The sequence below is a fragment of the Chrysochloris asiatica genome, unplaced genomic scaffold (assembly GCF_000296735.1).
Source record: "Chrysochloris asiatica unplaced genomic scaffold, ChrAsi1.0 scaffold00022, whole genome shotgun sequence".
Lineage (NCBI taxonomy): Eukaryota > Metazoa > Chordata > Mammalia > Afrosoricida > Chrysochloridae > Chrysochloris > Chrysochloris asiatica.
The window spans coordinates 4,994,559-5,004,263 of NW_006408540.1; the positions used below are offsets into that span (position 1 = coordinate 4,994,559).

Here is a 9,705-nt window from a genome sequence, read left to right on the forward strand (position 1 = left end):
TGAAAAATCTTATACCCTTCAAGCATCCACATTACGCCACTTTACTAAATTAAATGATAAAGCAATCCCAATCTAATTTTCTTGAATGGTTTAGCTGAAGATATTTATAAGGTCATTAAGACTTTACAGTATCTTTGGTTGTGGTCATGGTGGTTGTTAGTTTAAAATATTAGAAATCTGGAAAAATTGAGTGAAACTTGAGGCAGATGGATTGAGCCTAACTAAAGGAACATAAGAGATAAATGGTATAATCTTCCTATGATGGTGCCAGTTTTAGGATCAGCATATGGTATCTCTGAGGATAATCTTGAGATTATATACATGCTGATTATATACAAAAATCCTGACTAACTTCAGAGAACTCCACCAACTTCTTCACAGATTTCTTTAACCTGGTTCTTTAGGGATGTTTTCACCATCTTTTCCATTTGCTCCATGTCTGTGAACTCATCTCCACAATCAATGATGTTCTCAATCCCTGAAGGCAAAATTTAACCTTATCAAATGTAAGTTACCTGTGTACTTCATTTGCTGAAACAAACTCAATGAACTGTATTGGTCTCACTCCATAGCAAATATATCTTTAAAACTACCAGTGGGTCCAGGGGAGAAAGATGAGGCTTTCTGCTCCTATAAGATTTACAGCCTTGGGAACCCTACACAGGGTCATTATGACTCCATAGCACAAAAACATCAACACCAAAATATCCATTAGCATCCAAGTGCCTCTCAGAAAGGTGCATAAAATTAATTCAAGAAGTCTAAATGGATTAAAGGTATATAGAAATTTATTTCAAAAGCTACAGTTGGATTTTTGTAATGTAAATCAAATTAAATATTCACTTATATGTTTTTATTTTTATTCTATTAGAGTGCTAAGTGCACTCTAATTGAGTTGGATCCTTCTCAATTGGATCATTGAACTTCTGACCTTGTGGTTAGCAGTCCAGTGCTTATCCTACTGCACCAGTAGCTAATCAGATATTTGGAAGAAAATAAGAATAACAAAATTTATATTTCTACTTTCCAATCCTGGCAATCTGGAAAATCATATAAATACATTTTAACTTCAAAGAAGAACTCAGGACTTTCTTTTTAAGGGTACAACTACTGTGTCTTTAAAAAAAACAACAACAACAAATAAACACTATTTTTAAAATTAAAGAAATTAATAACACATACTTAACTAACAGATATCAATAATCTTCATTCTCAAGGCTCTGAGCAGTCAACAAACCAGTTGGTAGTGACAGAAGGTAATCCAAGCAGACAGAAGTATGCCTACAGCCATCCTAATCAACATAGGATTTCTGGCATATACATAATCCATAATAATATTTGTTTGAATGTTTGCCGATAATTCTCGTGAAGAATGTATTTAATTTTAGTGCAGATTTTTGAAAATTAATTAAATGTAAATACCTACACCATATTTCTCTGGTAATAATATTTCAAGGTTTAGGATAGATTTGGGGATAGAAGAGCAATGTTTCATAGAACTGGCTTGTTAGGGAATGATACATCTCTAGCATTTCCAATAACTAAAATTTGCTCTCCAGCTTTTGATGAATGCTATCTAAATTATGCATAGGCTACCAAGTATAATTTATTTCTCCTCCATCTCTTCCTTCTACTTTTCTTTGCAAACGTCTGTCTTTCCTTCTTTTTCTCTTTCATTTCTTCCTTTTTTGCTTCACTGAACATCTACTACACAGCAAGCATTAGTAAAAGTCAGAGAAAAGATAATAAATAAACTATAATACTTGACCTCAAGAACCCCACAAATAAGAAATGTGTGTTGTTATTTAAAACATCCTGTGATTATAATGAAGAGCCCTGGTGATGCTGTAAGATAAGCACAGGACTGCTAACAGGAAAGTCAGCAGTTCAAACGCACCAGCAGCTCCATGGGAGAAATATGAGGGTTTATGCTTCTGGAAAGATTTGCATCCTCACTAACCCTATACAGGATCACTAGGAGTTGGAACCGACTTGATGGCCATTGGATTGGTTTTTGTTTGGGTGATTACAATATCTGCTAGTTTAATTTTCTCTCTCAGTTTTCCAGTTAGACTACCTAGTTGTTAGTCTTCCTGATTTTTTTTTTTTTTATAAGTTACAGCATATAACTATTGTAATTTTCACAGCTAGTGCCATATCCCATCAGGACATTTAAGCAACATTATTAAAAATATATGCCAGCAAAGAGTCCATATGGCTCTATCCCACTCTCTGAGGAGTCACATATTTGATTTCACAACAGGGACCTAGTGACACCATTCAAGTCTCTGTGTACTCCAATTGCCACCAGTACCAAGATCATTGTTTTAATAAATGAATGCATTCAGGAAATATATTTCCTGTTGTTAGGAAAGCATTTACTTACCTACCTTGTCCTCAATTTGCACATATGATCACTAGAGGTAATTTGTTTTCAAAATATTTCTCAACATTTAAAAATGTAGAGGAAGAGATAATTCTCCTCCCAAAGGACAAAGTTTAACCATATTCTGGCTTTCTGATTATCTGTATCTATTTGAATACTTCCAGTCATTGGAAAGCTATTATTTTAGTTATCTAGAACTTCTATAACAGAATATCACAGAGTGAATGGCTTTACCAACAAGAAAGGTGTTTGCTCACAGTTTAGGAGGCAAGAAGGCCAAATGCAGAGTGACCGCTCTTGCAGAAGGTTTTCTCTTTATTGATGCTGGGAAAAGGTCCTCGACTCCTTTCAGCATCTGCAGGCCCAGTATTCCTTAGAGATTTTCATACATCTTTTTGTTTGTTTGTTTGTTTTTCAGACAGGTGTTTGTTTTACTAGGCTTCATTAATACACCAGGAAATAAATGTCTTCTGGAAACTGCTGTTGCTGACACTATCATTAAGCATGTGCAGTCTTCAATACACATGAGATTGTAACTTCAAATGTGGGTGCATGAGGTGGAGTTGGTGGCACTTCAGATCACCTCCATCCACCTTTCAAATTTGTATTCACTTTAAGCCCTGAAGTAGTACACGTGGGACTTGAAGTGCAGCTTGAACACGCAGTGTTTGTGGATGTTCTCAGATTCGGAGGGAATGGTGAGTGAATACCCAAGCAGAGGCAGGTTGGCAAGGGGATGATTGTCCTGGTAAGATTTGTAGAAGAAGAGGCAGAAGTTAGTGAAGACCACCCACAGCTTCTGCCACCCATTGCTGTTTTTGAGTTTCCTCAAAAGGTTCCCAGCTAACTGATTCTCCACATGGAAACGTTGGTGTTGTGGTGCCAGCGCACATGCACCATGGTGTTGTGGTGGTGCAGAGCCAGGCGCTCCAGCGATGTGCGCAGTGTGCTGAGGTCGTCCTCTGACTCCTGGTAGGCAGGAGTGCCTTCCTCAGAGGACTTATTGTCAGGCGGGCTTCTGGCCAGTGATTCCTTCCAAATCAACGGCCATCTGGATGGCATCAACACACTTTTCCATTTCTGACCAGGAACTGGCTGCCACAATCGTGGACTGGTGCTGACCCTTGAGGGTTAGACAGTTGGGCACGCCCCGCTCATCTTCACTTTCCTCTATAGTCATGACGTGGAGAGGAAGCTGCCCGTGGACTTTGAACTGATTGGAGGCTGTCAGCCCACTGCTTGTGTACAACAAGACGTCATTGACCCTTCCTGGGATCACAAGATTGTTGATACCAATCAAGTCTTTCTTGAGTTCATGCAGCTTCTGCAAATTCTCCATTGTGATCATCGTACTGTGGAGCTGTACCACCACTGCCAGTTCAGTGATCTCTGCCAACCCCTGGAGTCGGCGTGGTTTGGGGAGTGGTGTTTGCACAGCTCCAGTATCTGCTTGTAAGGAAAGCATAAGCCCGAGCAGCGGCCTCAGAAGGAAGGTGTTGAGCGGCAAGTAACACACCTTCTGTAGCTCGAAGTCTCTACAGAAGTGCTCCAGCCGCCGGAAGCCCTTGATACTGTTCTCCAGCCCCTCCAAAGCCTCATTGTGCTTCCATAGGTGAGTAACCAGTTGCTTCATGCCCTGGATGTTCTTCAGATGACTTCGCCGATTTTTAGGTAATCTCCTCCGATATGGGCATTTGAGCGGCCTTCCCTTAAGGACATGCTGTCCTCCTTCCTCTTTCTTCTTGATGGTAGTGAGTCAAGGATGCACTTGACTCCTGGCTCTTCTATCTTGGTGGTTGCAGGTTCGGTCCCTGAGGTCAGCATACTTCTGTCTCCTTTTGCATCTCAAAAGAGTTGGTTCGACTCAAGATACAACCTAATTCTGTAGATTGCATCTGCCCTCATTAACATCAATGTTGTTAAATGCTGTCTAGTCAGTTCTGACTCATAGCAACCCTGTATAGAATTTTGGAGGAGAAGCTGGTGAGGGTGAGCCACCAACATTGCGATTCATGCTTACCTTGCAGTCCAGCGCATTAACACCCAGCACCACACCAGAACTCCCATTAACATCGTTGTTGTTGTTATGTGCCATGGAGTCAGTTCCGACTCATAGCGACCCTGTACAGGGTTTTCGAGGCTGTAAATCTTTACAGGCACAGAAAGCCTCATCTTTCTTCAGTGGAACTGCTGGTAGTTTCGAACTGCTGACCTTAAGGTTAGCAGCCCGATTCATAACCACTACACTACCAGAGCGTAACATCATAGAAGTGAAGATTTACAACCTAGGGTAATTCAGATTAGGGTTTGCCACATCAAATCATATCATGAGGCTGCTTGTGTTATATTAGACATCATCATGGAGGTGATAACTACATCTTAACTGCTAAACCACTGAGAATTCTAGCCCCGTTAAGATGACACAGGACCTTAACTATCACAGCTGTGGTTGGACCAGAGAAAGAGCCATCTTGAATGTCCTACATGTGACAAATATGGCACATATTATTTCATTTAACACTCATACTACCATAGAAGGGAGCCATCTTGTCCCCCATTTCTGAACTAAGGAAGTGAGTACGAGGTTGTTTAGTTTAATTACTCTAAATCTAACCACATGGACAGGATAGAGCCATGATTTGAAGCAAGAAAGAATATATCTGCCTACCGTCAAAGTTTTCACAATATTTGCTAAATTTCAAACAACATGAGTCAACATGATGCATATAAAGCAAATAAGTTGTAAATTTATCAATTGAAATGATAAATCAGCTTCAAGAAGAACAAGAATATTTAAGAGTAGAATATGATCTCTATACTATTTTCTCCATTCGTGATGCAATTTAGTGCCAAGAAAACAAAAAGGAGTTGAATTAGCAACGCCTCACAAAAAATGCATAAAGAGAAACATGTAAAAACTTAAGGCATGTTTTTAAGAATTATATAATCATCTTTATTCAGAAATAAGTATGAATTTATTTCATCTACTTTAATATATAGGAAGTCAGAAAAATCAAGGTAAAACCTGAATCATTCCCTATCCCCTATGCTTCGGGAGTAAAAAATAAAGATAGAAAGATGCTTTATCTCTTTATCTAATTCTTAAAAATATACCAGGCTGTGTGCGACTTAAAGTTCTACTAACAAGGTATGGTGGTTTTTACCTTCCCATCTAATTAATATTCAGTTTTGAAATGGTGGAAATTGGCTTGCTTATTTTAAGTAAAAATAAAGGGCACTGCTGTTTGTAACTAATTGCTAATTAAGCAATTTATCATATGGCACTGGTAAGACCATTACTTGAGGTTTTTAGCAACTTCTGATTTTAACTTAATAATCATTTAAGTCAAAGTTATTTAGTAAATTGAGCATTTCTTTACCAGGTGCTCTTTATACTTCAAGTAATTTCTAATTATGCTACCTAATGAAGTAATTATATCATTAGTTGAAATTTTTTCTGAGTAGTAAGTCTTTTTTTTTTTTTTTTTTAAATAATAATGAGATGTAGTGATGGTGATTTCCACAAAAAAGAAATGTCATTCAAAATACTTGCACAAAGTAATATCTAGCTCTAACCAGTGACGAGGGAATTGAAAAAAAAAAAAAAAAAATCTTTTTGTCTTGGTCTGGGCTCTCTAGAGAATCAAAACCAATGAAACTTACATATGCATGTATGTTGTTGTTATTGTGTGTTTGAGTCAGTTCTGACTCATGGCAATCCTGCATAGGCTTCTGAGGCTTTAAAGGTTTGCTGGTTCAGAAAGCCTAATGTGTCTCCCACATAAAGAGTGATTTATATCAAGGAAATGGCTCACACAGTTGTAGATATGGGCATGTCCGAAATCTGTTGGATAACTCACGTAGCTGCAGATCTGATGAACCAAGATTGGCTGGTTAGACAGCAGACAGGCAGGTGAGGGAGGTAAGGTAGCGGACTTCTGATGTCTCACAAGATCAGCAAACAAGAGAATAGGCCACTGACTCAAGTCTGAAGGATCAGAGGCTGAATGATGAACCAGATGCAAAAGCCATACCCAAAAGACAAGGGCAGAAGCTTTGTCTGAGTGTCCAATAAGCAGTAGGCCACATCCCCAAGGAAGTTTAGTTTCAATTAACTGATTGTTCATAGCATGTCTTATCCAGGAGAGTTACTACCTCTTAACTGCCAAACTGCTGAGAACCCTGATCCAGTCTAGTTGACACAAAAATTTAACTATCACACTTTTTTTTTTTTTTTTGGACTCACCTTTGTCAAGCACTGATTCATGGTCGATTAACCAGAAGGTCACAAAAGACCTTGCTTCTAAGTCTATCTCAACTCACTGTGACCCTACAGGACATAGTAGACCTGCCCTGTAGTGTTTCCAAATCTGCAAAGCTTTATAGAAATTGATTGCCACATCTTATTTATGCCAAAACACTGGCTGATTTGAACTATCATCCTATCATTTAGTAGCCGAGTGCTTAACCACTGGGTCATCAGGACTTCTATACCAGAAGGTTGCTTCTACTGCATGCCATGGAGTCAATTTCGACTCATAGCAACCCTGCATATGGTTTCCAAGGCTGTAAATGTTAACAGGAGCAGAAAGTCTCACTATGCTACCAGGGTTCCTTAAATCAGAAGATCGGTGGTAGTGGTGGTGATGGGCTATGGAGTCAGTTCTGACTCATAACGACTCTGCATAGGATTTCAGAGGCTGTAAGTCTTTATGGGAGCAGAAAGTCTTATCTTTCTCCAGCGGAGCAGCTGGCCGTTTCGAATTGCTGACCTTGTGGTTAGCAGTCTGACTCCTAACCACTGCATTACCAGAGTTCAGTCCACACTCCTGCACTTCAGGAACATTGCAGATTCAGAGTTTGACCTGCCAGACTTTTTCTCAAATACTATTGAACCACACCGAGCACAAGGGATCAAAAATCAGCCAGTGTTCATCATACTTGATTTCAATACTGTGGAAATGATTCTAACTTTGTTAGAGCACTTTCTAATTATTATAACCTTCCAGTACATAGGATTTTTACTATGGCAAACTGCACTTATAAAACTCAGAACAAAAGATATTTGGGGGAAAGAGAAAAAGGGGAAGACAGGGACTTTCAACCAATTACCTCTGCTAAAGAAAATGTTGTATTAGTCTGCTGAGAAAATTGGCTGTAGCTACTCCTTTTACTCCCTCTCCTATAAGTGCTGCCAGTTCATTTAGTTCATCAGCCAAAGCTGAATTAGATGCTGCCATCATTTCTGCTCTCACTTGTGCTTTTTCCAATATCATTATTACATAGTTGTGCGGTCTGGTGGGATGTGAACTAGACTTGGCAAATGGATTCTTGGATTGTGTATACCATCAGCCAAAATAGAAGCATTTTATGAATTTGGAAAGCTGTATTTTCCCCTTATATTCACATCTTCTATTTGTAAAAGTATATTCTAATAATAAACTGCTCATAACATTAAAAAAAAAAAAAAGTATGAAATCCTTACCTCTATTAAGAAAACATTCACATCTAGTTCTAAAACACCTAGATTATTGGTCAAAGTTAAAATAATAAATAGAGACGATCAAGCTATATTCTTATAATTTTCCACCTGAGGTAAAGGTATCAAGAATAGATTTAAGATTGTTTCTTATTTAACAAGTAGCGGGAAACCTACAAAATCAAGAACTTACCAAGACTACTTTGATTGTATGGGTCTCAGAAGTTTTCCATCTGTGGTAGGGTTCAGTCTTACCACTTTTTGGGCACTCTTAATTAGTGGAAAATAGTTCTGCTTTCTTTCTCAGACAGGTTTATTTCTTACACTGCTTGTGATTTACCTAGATACGACAATGCTACATAAAAAGATTCTGGTGCCTCCATATGTGTAATATATAGTTAGTTTTAAGAAGGACCCAAATAGTGAAATAAAGAAAATAAGCACTGAAGCCTTATCCATCTAGTCTACTGAAGATGTCTTGAGATTGCTTTAGCAAAATTCTAAATTTTTAAAGCAAGGACTGAGTCAGATTATTTTATGAAACAATTTAAAAATCTATCAATGGATATCTAGAAATGATCTAAATATGTAGGACATTCAATGTACATAATAGAATCGTTTATTCTAATAAAACATCAATTATGCTTGTAAAATGCCTTTGACTACATATTGACTCATAGTGACCCTATGCAGAACACAACAAGACATTGCTCAGTCCTGCTCCACATTCACAATTATTCATATTTCAGTCCATTTTTGAAGGTGTTGTCTTAATCCATTTTGGTGAGGGTCTTCCTCTTTTTCAAAAATCTTCTACTTTACCAAATATGATGTCTTTCTACAGGGACTGGTCCCTTCTAATAATATGTCCAAAGTACATGATATGAATACTTTTCAGTTACTAATAACTTTTTTTTTTTAAAGCACTATTCATTTAGTATGTCAATCATCAGTCAGTGTGTTCTATTGTGGTATCTTCTGTGTTTCTCAGAAGTAGGAAGCTATACAATCAAAATTTAAAATACTGGTAGGGTCATATATGGTGGACAGTTTTCAGCAGAAGTTAAGAATTTATTTGAAATTAATACAGACTAAGAAGGAGATGCAGGTAACTTCTAAATGACTAGTCATAGAAAACCTTATGAATAGCATTGGAACATTGTTTGATATTGTGCTGAAAGATGAATCCCTCAGATTGTTGCTGTTGTTATGTGCCATTAAGTTGGTACTGAATCATAGTGACCCTATGCACAGAATGAAACATTGCCCAGTCCTGCACCAACCTCACAATCATTGCTATGTTCAAGCCCATTGCTGCTGCCACTGTGACAGTCCATCTTGTTGGGGGTCTTCTTCTTTAACTAGGACCGTCCACTTTACCAAACATTATGTCCTTCTCCAGGGACTGGTCCCTTTTGACAATATGTCTGAAATATGAGAGATGAAGTCTGATCATCCTGGCTTCCAAGGAACATTCTGCTGTACTTCTTCCAACACAGATTATTTTGTTCTTTTGGCAGTCTATGGTAATTTTAATATTCTCCTCCAACACTATAACTCAAATGAATCAATTATTTTATGTTCTTACTCATTCACTGTCAAACTTTCACATTAATTTGTGGTTATTTAAAATACCATGGATTAGCTCAGGTGGTAAGGCCTTCGAAATATGACTGAGAAAGACCTGCCTTCTCAAATAGAATTGACCATAATGATGTGGATGGAGAAAATTGGGGGAACCTTCAGTTGCAGATGGGACACTACTCAAAATGAGAAGAAACATGCAAACATTTATTAATAATTACAACGTGGAATACATGACATATTAATCTAGGAAAAT

The 9,705-nt window shown here is 37.9% G+C and overlaps 1 pseudogene; it reads right to left on the bottom strand.

The window, feature by feature from the left end:
• Positions 1–353: 353 nt before the first annotated feature.
• LOC102828740 lies at positions 354–4,105 on the bottom strand (annotated as a pseudogene).
• Positions 4,106–9,705: the final 5,600 nt, after the last annotated feature.